The 14014-nt window shown below is 43.5% G+C and overlaps 1 protein-coding gene and 1 long non-coding RNA gene across 3 annotated transcripts in view; one reads left to right on the top strand and one right to left on the bottom strand.

The window, feature by feature from the left end:
• The window catches only part of MPPED2 (metallophosphoesterase domain containing 2), a 166871-nt gene that overhangs the window by 141255 nt on the left and 11602 nt on the right, over positions 1 to 14014 (top strand). The gene's annotated exons all lie outside the window — the stretch shown is intronic.
• On the bottom strand, positions 104 to 4948 carry LOC143644813 (uncharacterized). The gene is made up of 2 exons (XR_013156881.1): positions 4710 to 4948; positions 104 to 2751 (listed from the first exon to the last, which is right to left on the bottom strand). It is a non-coding gene; the product is annotated as an uncharacterized LOC143644813 (long non-coding RNA).

Raw genomic sequence — 14014 nt, 5'->3', positions numbered from 1 at the left:
CCACTTATTAAGTTCCCCTTTTTAAAAGCCACTCTGTTTCTGGTATTTTGCATTCCGGCAGGTGGCAAACTAGAACACACAGGAACTCAGAACATCTTTTGGGGGGGGGGGTGCATGATTCAGTCTACCACAATTAGTGAACAAAATAGAGCTCCACCTCAGCACTCTGCATGTTTACAGGCAGAGGAGGAAACTGATGCACAAAAGAGCTTAGGAACTTACTTTAGGTAGCACACCTGTTGATATTTCAGAGGTAGGTTTAAACCCAGGTCTTTTGATTTCTTATTCTCCTCTCTTTCTGTGGTGCTACCCCAGACATGCTTTCCTGAGCTCTTTCCCCTGCATCTCGTCAGGGGAAAGAGCATGGAGTTTATAGACAGGCTAACCTGAGACCAAATTCCAGCTCTGCCACTTTCTGGTTTATGCTGACATGGATTCGCATGGGGGAAGTGACAGTTATCGGTAGAGGCAGAGCTGGAAATTCAAGTTCCCAGTTACCTCTGCCCCACAAAACAGAGAGAGATTCCAGTCTAGGAAGAGAGGCATGTGATGGGTTGTGTTCCTGAGAGTCTCCCACTGCTCACAGACTTGCAGAACCTTTGTAAAGGTTCCAGGTAATAAGCTTTTCTTTCTCACTGTGGTATGCTTAGCCAGAATCCTCAGAAACAGGACAGGCTCTGTGTGTGCTTTCAGTGTTTTTCCAAACGTATATAGGCTCTGCAATTGAAGGTCATTGCCACTGGTTCCGAGTTTTCTGTTTTAGGGTGAGCCATGAAAAATCGGGCTCTTAGAAATTTCCCAGTTGTTGAAAAAGCCATATGACACTTTGGATACTGTTCATTAAAACTGCTTAAGATGAGGGAATTTGAATAGTGAGAAGCTGTGGCCATTTCACATAGGAGATGGTGTGTCAATGGCAGAAAATAAAAGGAAGCATGGGTTATACAATGCCGTAATAACTCGTTTTCCTGAAAACAGTATTCTGGTCTCCTTACATTCTAAAAATGCTGTTTTAGCATTTTCCCTTTTTCCAACAAGGAAATAAGCAGATTTTTTTTACTTTGCAGAATTAATAACTTACAAAGCCTGCAGAGCCCCATGGGAACTCAGCCACACTCTGATTTAACTCATGATTCTGACACAGTCTGCAAGCCTTCGAGGAACCTGCAAAGTAAATTTGAAAGACAAATAGAAATTCTGCACCAGTGAGCTCTGGGGGCAAACATCAGTTTGGATCTCAAGTTTGCCACCTAGATGTGTGACCCTGATCAAGTGATTTAAACACTGTGCACTGCGTGTATCTGCTGTAAAACAGCAAAAATTAGGGTTCCTATCTCAGAGGGTTGTTGTAAAGCTAAAAGGAGCTAATGTACTGGAAACCCCTGGCAGAGTAAGTGCCCCAAAATGGGTGGCTATTATGACTATTGCATTGTGGTGGTGGTAAAGTAACAACAAAATAATGGTGACCCTTACTGAGAATTTCCTGTATGCCAGACACTGATTTGGTTCTATCACCGGTGCTAACTAGTTTATACAATACTATTGTTCTGTGGTCTCCGGGCACTCTATCCTGAAGGTTAAAAAAAAATACATATTTTGAAGCAGAACCAGAAATGTATCTAAGCTTGAATTAATTTATAAACAGTGATTTTTAAAATATTGCAGTATATTTAAGGAAAATTATTGCTCCAGGATGATAATCCAGGATGATCTATGGGTTTGGGTTCCCAGCATAGAACCTTGCCCTCTAGGGTATACGCCCAAGGGTTTTAGAAGCCCAGTCCTGGCCTCCTTTTATACCTCCTCTGCTGTTCAGGGGTCCAGGGGATGACGATGATAAAAGGAGCAGGTGGGAAAGGGAGAAGCCTGGTGACCTTGTCTCCTCCTCCTGCCCCATGTGCTACGGGGAAGCTCCAGCTCCTCCACCATCCACTCTACCCATCAATTCCATATCCCTGTCTTCTTCCTCTTCAGCGCACTAGCAGTGCACTTCCCAGGTGTGCCAGGCAGAGTAATGGCCACCCAAACATGTCCACATCATAATCGATGCAACTTGTGAGTGTGTTACCTGGCCTGCAGGTGTGATTAAGACGAGGTTGAGGAGGTTGTCTTGGGTTATTTGGGTGGCCCGGTGTAATCAGAAGGGTCCTTATCAGGGGGAGGCAGGAGGGTCAGAGTGAGAGAAGGAAAGGTGCTCACAGAAGCAGAGGTTAGAGTTTGTGGGGCCATGAACCAAGGAGTGCAGGTGGCTTCTAGAAGCCTCTAGAAGTTGCAGAAGTCGAGGACATGGATTTTCTCCTATTCTCTCTGGATCTCCAGACCTGAAAGATAATACATTTGTATTGTTCTAAACCAAGCTTGTGGCAATTTGTTAGAGCAGCAGTAGGAAATTAATGTATTTGGATAAAGTAGACCTGATTTCCTCCAAATTATGGGTGAATCTTCAGCATCATGTGAAAAAGAAACATGTTTGGACTTTTTCTTTCCCTGTAGCAAAAGAGGAAAAATGTGTAAGCCTTAGAGAACGTCCAAATCCATCTCAAAAAAGACCAATGGGCTTGGAATGTAAGAGTTCGGGACGGATGTAAAAACAGAAAGGAGGTGACAGAACCCATCTCACCTCCACTTCAGGCAGTGTTTCCCGTCGTGACCTTCAAGTGACTTCACAGTTTATTTTGGCATGGTGATGTAAGTGCAGGTATCCATGTGACTTTGGGAACCTTGAGCCCCTCTGTGCTTTAATTTCCTCTTCTATAAAATAAGATTAATCATAGTATCTACCTCAAAGGAATGTAATGGGCATTAAATGGATTCATGTATATAAGCTCAACCAAATTGGAAGGGGAATACCATTTCTCAAACAAATTTGCTACAGGACCCTTTTTGATCCAAAGCAATTCCAGCAGATTGGCTCTATCAGACATAGTTGGGGGTAATACTGCCCTGGAAAACTACTCTAGGAAGCCTCAGTTCTCCTCTTTCCAACTCTTAGTCCCTGCCCTAGAGCCACACTGTACTGGAGGTTGGGGTGTCCCCATTTCACCACAGCATCCCTGGTATCTCGAATTGAAACTTCTAAGGCCTCTTTCCATGTTCACTTTGTCTGGGGTAGCCGTGAGGACCTTTATGGTTTTCATTGCACGTCAGTTATCCTATGAACTAGCTTGGCCCCCCGGGGCTAGCCTGGGAACCTAACATTGTTTCCATACCTTGACCCTTCACAAATTGCAACCAGGTAACTTAGAAAAAAAGTTTGGAACACAGTTCATAATCTGAGGGTTGATGGGTTCAACTTCAAAGTTACACTGTTGATTTGGGAGCAAATATCCTAGAGCTTACACAGCCAAATGATTATTATACTCCTCAATGTAAGCAATTTTCAAAGAGGAATTGTGTCAGTATTTTATACGGTAGAAGTATAATACAGTTCGGATGTATCCACTCTGGTGCATATGTTTGAAAAAAACTTACATAGACACACCTTATATAAACATTGGAAATCTAATTTCTGGGGAATTCGATTTCATGAAATCAGGCCCAGCTCACATAAAGACATCTTTCAAAAATGAAATATAACACTTTTATTTAAGCCCTGGCTTTTTTTTTTTTAATTTTGAAACCTATGGAGAAATAAACTATAACCCTCTTATTTTTAGCAGACACCTCTAGAAAATCTTAAGTAATGCTCTATTTATAAAACAAAGAGTCTGTTTTTTTGCAGACTTGCATGAAATAAAGGAAAAAGCAGGTCCGAGTATCAGAAAAATGGAATGTTTCTTTTAAAGATTTCTTGAATTCATCAGCAACTCAACAGAACAATTGACCTGATTTTGTTTTTGACTAACGAGAGGTCACCTGAAGATTGATAAATTGTGCTTAATATTCTGACTTTAAGTGGATTGGAGCCAAATGAGGAACACCTGAAAAAAAAAGTGGCACTGGAAATGAGAGTGCAGCCGGGCTTTTATAAGAGTTATGCTGATGAGTGAGAGACACCAAATTTATAGGTAATTCTTCTGGTTAAATTATATCAATATCACATTATACAGAACTTTTATAATTTCATCATCCTTTAAGGCATTAAAAAATGTAAAAGAAGCCTTGGTTGGATAAGTTCATTTGCTTTAAAAAATTCTAGAAACTGGAAGTAAGTAACCCAGTACAACTAGATTGTATTGTAGGTTGCACATAGCTACCACCCTGCTACTTTAGCATCTTGATCAATTATGGATCATGCTATTCCCTTAATCTTAATAATAATTATTATTAATAACAATACCTGCATTTATTTAGTACTTATGTGCCAAGCACTCTGCTAAAAACTTTCCTTGGATTATTTCATTGAATTTACTCAAGTGCATCGATGAAGTAGATTCTCCTCTTATCTCCATCTTAAGAGATGGAGAAACTGAGACTCAGAGAGGTACAGCAACTTGCTGAAGTCCACACCTCCCGAGGTGTTAGTGCCGATTCAAACCCAGGTCTGAGTCCAGAGCTGCACCCCATTGCTTCCTGACTGGGCCAGCACTGAGCCCCACTAAAGGCCTACTCTGTGCCAGAAGCTGCATATAGCATGATAGCTCTCATCTGGTGAAAAACCCGTACCCTCTCCCAACCAAAAGGATAACTTCCTTGTTTTTTCCACATTTTCCCCAAGCATTGCTCAACCAGGAAAGTTTAGGCATGACCTCCTACCTGTGGCAGCTCACCTTGTATATATTTCCACTTTTATCCACATTCGTCCATCTAGCTGGTGTCTCCCTATTCACTGTCACTTTCAGTTGTGATCTTCCCTTTATACAAACGCTGGTGTGTAGTTCAAGTTCAGTAAATGTTTGAGGAGTGAATGAAAGCATGCCTACATGCAGGTAGCATGTAGTGTTGCATACACAATGCAGTATATGATGCGGGCTGACTTTTTTTTTTTAAGTAATATTGTGACCTATGAGATTTCTGTATTGCTTCATAATGTTTCTATAATATATGTTTTATTGGATATTCCAGTAACGGTAATTTTCTTAACCATTCCTTTTTAAAAGTAGTTTAGGATAGATTTTTTCCAGTATTTTGCTCTTGTAAACATCACCGTAGTGAACAACTTTCTGCATAACATTTTTACTTGCTTTTGAGTTATTTCTGTAGGATCTAATCTGTGCACAGGTAGTTCCAAATCAGAATACAAAATTTGTATGGTCTGTGTCAGCCTATCCGATATGAATACCAATATGAACCATATAAATGGCTTGAAATTCTCTAGTAACCACATTAAAAAGTTAAAAAAAATTAAATTTGTTTTAATAATATATTTTGTTTAATCCAGTGTTTCCAAAATGTTTGTATTTAAACATGCAATCGTAAAAAAACAAAGTTTTTTACATCCTTTTTTTTTTGTGTGGTATAAGGTATCCAAAATCTTGGTGTGTGTTTCACACTTATTTCAGTACAGCTCAGTTCAAACTAGCCCCATTTCAAGTGCTTAGTCATCATATAGTTGCTTGTTGCATTATGCAGGCCAGGCCTAAGATATATGTAATCATGTATTTTTAAATGGCCTTTGCTTTGTAAAAACTCTAACTCAGCGTGTCTTGCCCCATCTAATCTCCTATCATATGTATTATCAGGATCACTTCCTGTGTCACTTACACTAAACTGTCCTGCTCTTTTCACGATTATTAGTATTTTTTGGCATCTATAATGGAATTATGCTAGATTGGGGGGGTGGGCCCTAGGATGAATAGGACGGGGCTCACAATCCACTAGGCAGGATAGACACACCCAGACCACACCTTTGACTCAAATGGCTTATTGAAATGAGGTGGGAAATAGATTTAAAGAAACAAAACCAGAAAACGGAAAAACCACCCCACAAGCCAGTAATAAAGAGAAGTATGATCAGTTCTGCAAGTGAGGATTAAACAAAGAGCTGAGAGGATCGAAGAAAGCTTCTCGGGGAAAATATAATTATGAGTTGCACCTTGAGGCTCAGTAGAATTTTAATGGGCAGAGACCAGGGAGAACAGTTTTGTTTGTGAATGTCTTGTTATCCCAACCAGATGGCAGGTTGGTGAGCAGGGCTGGGCCATGTTCTGCATTGTATTTAGATCTCCCTGGAGCGCTGTGCAAGGGCTTTGCAGTGGAAGGTGCTCAATGTTTGTTGAGCCCAATTAATAATATATGGTTGGCTGGCACACAGCGAGGGAGACAGCCCGCTCCGGCTGCTTGCTTTAACCTCTGAATTGGAGGGGCAGCTTCAGCTTTTCACTCATTCCTCTGATGGTGTGTACTGCCAGTTTACAGTCACAATTTTCTCACTTTACTAAATCGGTCTGGACTGAAATTACTCGTTTAGAGCCAAAATGGTAGATAAATGGGGCCAACACTTTAACTTACATCTGACCTACTTGTCACTTATTCCAATTCCTCTGAGCTTGGCAAACAGCACAAATAGGCAACGCAGACAACCGGTGAATGAGAATTAGAAGACGCTTCATCAGAAGACGCTTTTCTTTTATTTGCAGCTCACTTATACGGGCATTTGTTTGACAACCTTGCAAGTTTCATAGGAATTATCATCTCCAGTTCAGAGTTAAGGAATCAGAAGTTCAGAGAGGTTACCTGATTTGCCCAGAGTTGCATAGCAAGTAAGTTGGAAGAATCGGGACTGGGCCCATGTCTTCTGACTTCCAAGTCTCAGGGTTCTTTCCATTATTTGAAACTGGCCCCACCCATATCTGCATGTTCTCATCCATTGTTTGGGTGCACTCAATTCTTTGGTATCTACATTCTTAATCTGAGAAATAGAAATAAGGTAAATTTTGTGATGATGTGAAGAAGAGAAATTAGGGAACAAAACCCAAGGAGTTGGGTAGGCCACCGTGGCTCAGCAGGCAGAGTTCACACCTGTCATGCCGGAGACCTGGGTTCGATTCCTGGTGCTTGCCCATGCGAAAAACAAAAACAAAAAAACCCAAAGGGTTGATGATGTTAATACTTATATATTGTTGTTACCATTCATAATAATCATGAGAACAAGCTACCATTTAATTCTTTTATAGAGCTAAATGCATTACATGTATTATCACATTTAATCTTTATAACCTGTTCTCCATTTTAAAGATGGGAAAACTAAGATCAAACAGATGAACTTGCCCAAGGTCACGTTGCTACGGAAAGCACAGTCGGGATTTCAGCCCACACCTATCTATTTCCTAACTCTGCATACCTAACCACTGCACCACAGAATTGTTCCAACTCAGCTGTAGGTGACCTTGGGCAAGTGTCTAAACCCTACCTTATTTCTGCACACCTCTTTTTCTGAAATCAGTATCTTGCCCCCCTCTCATTGTTACTGTGAACCCATAGATGAGAGAATGATTTGGAATATGCACAGTTCTATGCACATAGTAGGCGCTCAGTAAATGTGTGTTGAATTAATTGAATGAATTAAAGACTCTGGTTGTTGAAGATGCCTTTCTATTCCTGCAAATGAAATGAGGGAGAAAGAAGGCAGGCCCTACATCAGCTTCCTGAGCAAGAGTATCCTGAATCTACCAGTGTCTCTATCCCATTGGAGGAAATTCCCTTGTTGTTAAACAGTAAGAGTTTCCACTTACATTTTGCCATATGGAAATTTTTATACTGAATAATTTTTTCTTTCCATGTAATGTAAGTTCATTATAGAAATAATGTATAGATAGATGATATAGACAAACAAAAAGAAGGAAAAATCACCTATAACTCCCATCCTGAGATGAATGTTAATATGATCTGTTTCTTTTGTTTCTAAGCAAACTTGAATATAAACTGATAGACATGTTAATACTTTGTTTTTCTAATGATGATCAATGTTTCTCGAAGTTAAAATTTTTTTGTAAACACTCCTGAATTCAGTTCAACTGACAAATGCTTAAACAGCTGCTGTGTGGTAGATGCTGAGGACACAATGTTAAACCGGACTGAACGTTTATACTTTTGTTGCTTAATAGCTGCATCTTATTATCCACTTACCAATTATTCTCTTTGGATCTACTTTTTAGGTGGCAGGATTTTCTTAACAGTGCCTTCCTATATCTCCCAGTGTCCCAGTGTATTAAATATTATACAAGGGAAACCAGCATTAGCAATATAGATATGTGACAATGCATGCTCACACGCACGCATTCTAAACTAAACCAAGCAAATAAAAACTTGTATTATCCTCTGGGAACAGAGACTTCATCACTCGCTGCCTGTTAACAAATTCTTCAAAGTTCTCTATATGACTGAGCGAAACGCAGTCAGTCCCGAACCCACCCTTCCTCTGCCTTAATCCTGGGAGATCTAAGTTAGAATAATGTTCTCTACCGAGAGGCTTGCTCCCTGTGACAGGTCTACGGGGTAGGTAGGGGTGTGGGGAGTGGAAGGGGACAAGGCATGGGTGCCTTCTGCCGCATTTCCCAAGGACTTGGCAGTCTTCTCACCTCCTCCCCTGTCCTGTACGTCCTGTGCTCTGGAGCCAGCCAGGCATGTGACAGTTGCTGCCCTCGCAGGCTCACTCTCTGGTTGGACGTCGTTTTGTATTTTGTGGTCCTGGTTTCAGCTGCGGAGCCTTATTAGGGGGTGCACAGAAGGAAATACGAGAAGGCCTCCCCACAAAAGGCCTGCCACCAAGTCCCAGGTTACCTCCCAGCCCAGGGGGGCAATTTGCACTTGGAAGTGCTGGGTTAATTTTCAGATCACTCTGATGTTTCCCTGAGCCTGAAACCAAGTGACCTAGACACGAAGGGCAGAGTTTTTAAAGGCTTCAATCCAGGGCAGCTTACCCCATGACATGGTTGGCCATCAGTTTGTCCTGGAAACCGTTTTCACACCATTCTCTCTCTTGCCAGAATCTGGCTTATAAGAAGCTTTAAGGCCATGTCTGCTGAATGAATATATACACCAGAAGCACTATACTGAGCATCCCTGGACTGGGCTTTCAACTCAGTAACTACACACTTCATGAACAGAGACTTGGCTTAGTGTCTGTGTCTCCCTACGACCAGATTCAATGCCTGGCACAAACTGGGCATTCAAAAACCTTTGATTAAAGAAGAAATGAGTGAGGGCGGGCCACAGTGGCTCAGCAGGCAGACATTCTCGCCTGCCATGCCGGAGACCCGGGTTCGTTTCCTGGTGCCTGCCCATGCAAAAAACAAAACACAACAAAAAAGAAAAAAACTGCACAGTGGGTGTTTAACCTACTTCCCCAGTGTTAGACACCAGACCAGGGCCCATTGCAGGCTGCTGGGTGCAAGGTCCTGTGATGGAGCAGGGCCGGTCCTTGTTCAGACTGAACTCCCTGGTGCCCAGCCCTCGCATTTCCTCCACCTACAAAACAAAGAGCCTCTTCTGCAAGCACCAGGGCAAGTCCAGCATCTGCCTAACCTGCCCACCAAGATAGGAGTCCTGCCACGCTCTTTTCTCTGCCAGGTCAGGCTCTCTTTACATGATGGATGGACATGGTCTCAGTCACTGTCCTGTGGGAAGGAAATGATGGAGAATCTTGCTCCTCCTGCTATGTATTTGTTTGTAAAATTGGAGGCAGCCATAGTATGGGAAGGCTGGACATACACTAACATTTTTAATAATTCAGACCACACGGAGTTTAAAAACAGATCATAGTGATTTTTTTTTTGGGGGTCGCCCCCCCCCCCCCCCCGCCCCGGCACTTGGTTCCTGAAGCAAGCTCTGCTTATCCCACCTCCCTTCCAGTGGGGAAAAGCAAAATGGGTAACAGAGGCTTTAATCTGACACATCTTCCTTATTAGTTACAAAAAGGAGACACAGGGCCACGGTGACTCAGCAGGCAGAGTGCTTGCCTGCCATGCTGGAGACCTGGGTTCTATTCCGGCTGCCTGCCCATGCAAAAAAACAAAACAAAACAAAAAGAGATGCAGTTGGTGTGTTCGTCAAGACTGCGGCACGCTCTGCCTTGCTTTAAGGAAACCCCTGTAAGTACTCACGGGCCTCAGCTGGCCACTTCGGGGATGACTGGTTCCTTTTCCATCCACAGTACACAGCCCCCATCATTCGCCCAGGCCTGCCCTTTATCAAAACAGCATCGCTTTTCATCCCAAAGACCTCATAACAGAAGACCAAGCTACCAAGTCTTCGGGGAGAGAAGGAGCTGGACAGCTGGTGAGGGAGAAGGCGGCACTGCCCTTTGGCGGTGGTTGGGCCACTGGTTTGGACTAGTGGGAAGTCTTCGCAGGCAGCCGCTCGGGGGTGTACAACTTGCTCTCAAGTTAAGTTTTCCCTCCTTCTCCTGGCAGTGTCAACTGGTGCGTGTGTCTCTTTGCTGCACAAGGTGTGAAGCTGCTCTGTGGGCTAATGCAAGACATCTTTTTAATTGCACGAAGAGTAACTTCCAGGCTGCCAAGTGGAGGAATCTGTGGGGAGAAGGCTGACTTTGCAAACAAAATCCAGAGCTAAGAAGAGGAAGCGAGGCAGGGAGAAGGGTCAAGACAGGTGTCTGCCTTTCATCTAGATAGTCAGGATGACACATCTGGTGCCAGGGTAACTGCTGTTTTCTAACGGATGGGAAGCTTTGCAGTCAAGGAAGGGCTGAGCTGTCAGGTGAGCCAGAGATCAACAGTTATCATGACAGCTTCATGGCATGTGAAAGGCTCTCTGAAGTGCCGTGTGATTTTAACCAGCACTGGTTAAATTAGCTGCTCTTGGACCTGGTGTGATGCATAGTCAGAGAGGGACCGACGGCGGGCTGGGAGTGCCAGGCATGAGGAGGGCTGAGATTCTGAAAGGGCCACCATTTAGAAAAAAAAGTTTATGTGAAAATTGGTTCCCAGTGTCTGAGTTTTGCTTAACGGAGGTGTAAGGTAGCAGTGATGGCATTAATTAGTAGTGTGTAGATTCTTCCAGGAAAGTTTTTCAAGCTCCCTGTTATCCCAGGGACCCAAAGTAACTACTTCCCTGCACTCCGCCAATTTAAGATCTTGTCAAAATCGAACTACCCGTACTCACCAGCAGAGAAGCTTTGACTAAGCATTTTGCCCTGTGCTGTCGCTCTCTGCAGAATTGCCTATGCAAGACTGAGTGAGTGAGCAAGCAAGCCAAGTGCGCAAGTGAGTGCCTCTCAGAAAAACTTCCACTCAAAATCACACTGAGGAAATGCCTTTTAATAAGTAATCAGCCAGAGGGAATCAGTCTCTGTCTAGCCATCTAGTCATGCCAATTCATTGGGGACTTTTTAAAAGTCTAGAGCAGGAGAGCCCATGATTTGATAGACCTCAAGCCCCTGCTTGAGAAATTCTAAAGAGAAAAATAGTAGTGTTAACAACCCTGTGTTTATGTGTGTTTGTGTGTGTGTGTGTGTACCTGTGTGCATACATGCAAATAGCTGATCTAGGTCAGCTATATATATAAATTAAAAGCTGCACATTAGCGCTTACTCTGTGCCAGACCTCTGTGAAGAGTTTTACATCCCTCATCTCATTGTATCCACTTAGGCAGACGATGTGTTTCCATTTGAAAGAAGCGGAAGCTGAGGCTGAGAGACCAGTAAGTGGCAGACCCCAGATTTGAAAGGGTCTGAGTCCATAATCCATGCTCTTGACCTCTGCTTCAGAAGCAACAATGACTCATTTCTATAAAACCCCCAAGTTCTCATAGCTGTAGGTGGCACAGGTAGATGGCCACTCCCCCCTCCCCCTGCCCCCAGCTTCTGTGCAGAATCCTCAGTGGAATCCACCCAGGACTTCAAGGCGTACTTTCTATGGGCTGCTGTCTGGAGACCTACCTCATCAATAGAAAGAGTCCTGAGTCTTTGACACAGCCTGCCCAGGCCCAGTCCATGGGGCATGTGTGGACGCTGAGCAACACCACGGCTGTGAACTTGAGTGGCTCATCTCAGCAGAACAAGCACCGATTTCTCATTTCCAAATCCCCCTTTCCCAGGGCACGCCCAGCCCCCACTGAAGTTGAGTAGATGGCATTCACTTGTCCGCCCCTTGGATTTATGGTTCTGCAGCTCCCTGTGCCCGCATGACCACACAGTGTACTGCAAACACAGATGACCTTTGCAGCAGTGTCACCCCAGCCTGCTTCCTATAGAAATCCTGTTTTGTATTGACACTGTTTGGAACGAGTCCTGCCTGCGTTAACTCCCTCGCTGCCTGCCCCTGGAACCTCAGCCTAGAGAGGCCAAGTGCCTTGCATTTTAGACAGCAAGAGGGAGTACCCCCAACTTCCATCCCTCTGAGTCTGTAGTCCAGTGGCTACGGGCAGATGGAGTTGCTCCCCTTCCTTCTAGGGCTTTCTAATCCCTGTCTATGGGGAGATGAGTTGCAGACTGGGATCAGCCCCTGGCAGTAGAGTGCTTTGTGGATACATTCTTACAAGTTGGTTCCCATGTGGTATTTGTTAGTCACAACTAATTGTTAAGTCTTCTGACCCCCCACTGCTACAGTACAAAACCCATTGTGGAGCTCTGAGGTTGACTGTGCACATATTTTCCAGTGAACCCCTGATGGGCGCACTGCTGGGGCTTCATGTTTCAGGTTACAACTCAACTGGGTAAAGCATTATTCATCGAGGTTGATGCATTTGGTCTCTGCTCTGTGCAGAGATTTCTCCCACACTGAACTTGGTCCCTCTAAGGCCATTCAGGTAATTCATCGAGAGCAATTCACAACACTTACTTAGAACATGGATGATCTGCACAGAATCTTGGCATGTTAGAATTTTTAAACTTGATGAGAAATTGAGTGCCAGGTTTTGCCAAGTTGGCTCAGAAGTGGGGCACGGGGAGGTGCATAGGGATGCTTTAGAAGGAGGAGGGGGCTAGGTGATTGAGCTGAGCTCTGACTTCCTTCTTCGCTGTCCCATCCTGCAACAAGGGCACCCCTGCATTTACCTGCTTTGTGCATGGGGCTTCTGCATAGGATATCTTCAACTTAGAAGTAAGCTTGAAATCCAGTAATTGAGTCCACCCACTCATTCACTACACATGAGGAAACTGGCCCAGTGAGGGTCCGTCTTTTATTGAAGATCCAAATGAGGTCAGTGAATTGGTGCCAGAATGAGAATCAACATGCAGATCCCCGAACTTCTCTGTGCCCCATTTGTCATGTCGGTCTGGGATAATTCTGGGAACCACGACAGGGCTCGCTTTTCCCGTTGCCTGTTCACTGCCTTATAGGAAAAACCTTACCTGGAGTGATTAGAGACATGGAAAGCATCTAGAAAGACCATAATAACATTGTGGAAGCGACACGAACCTCTAGTAAGGTCGCCTTGTCACACAATGTCATGGCACAGCCTGAGAAACTGTACGGAAGAGCCCTGTTTTCATTATGTATGTGATAGAAAAACAGGATTGTCCTGAGGAATTACATTTGATATTTCATGTAGAACACCTTTGTAAGCACCAAAAGCACTTGATAAATGTTCCTTTCTAATAACTTAACTTTTTCTCTCTTTCTCTTTCTCTCACTCTCTCATTACCTCTCTCTCTCATTACCTCTCTCTCTCTCTCTCTCTCTCTCTCTCACACACACACACACACACACACACACACACACAGAGATTTCGGTCTAAATAAAACCCAGACATTTTTAAACTTTACCCTTAACTCGAAAACTTCTGGATTTTGTCTTAAGTTTAGCATTAAGCAAATGAAATTTGGGTTATCTGTAGACCATGGGTTTGTCTTAATATTTTACAGAGCATTTCATTGGGAGAATAGAATTGTGGATTTCCAAGAGAAAATTCTGTGAGAGAGGACTGGAAAGAATGAAAAAATAAGCTCCTGTTCCTTTGACTCTCTAGAGCCCTGGGATGTCCTGGGGCACAGAGGCTGGCTCCCCCAGACAGACTGTGACAGAGAAATCAGAACCCCACATTGTACCAACAACTTGGGTGTGCTTGGATTCCTTCAAACCCTTCTTTATTTGCCATCCAGACAGGAACTGTAGGCCCAGAAGCTTGTTTTCAAAATCTAGGAAAACAGATGTTTTTGCTTATTTTTCTTTCTCTC

This window comes from Tamandua tetradactyla, chromosome 8, assembly GCF_023851605.1.
Source record: "Tamandua tetradactyla isolate mTamTet1 chromosome 8, mTamTet1.pri, whole genome shotgun sequence".
Classification (NCBI taxonomy): Eukaryota; Metazoa; Chordata; class Mammalia; order Pilosa; family Myrmecophagidae; genus Tamandua; species Tamandua tetradactyla.
The sequence above is the reverse complement of the archived record's forward strand: the minus strand, read 5'-3'. Positions and strand labels throughout refer to the sequence as shown.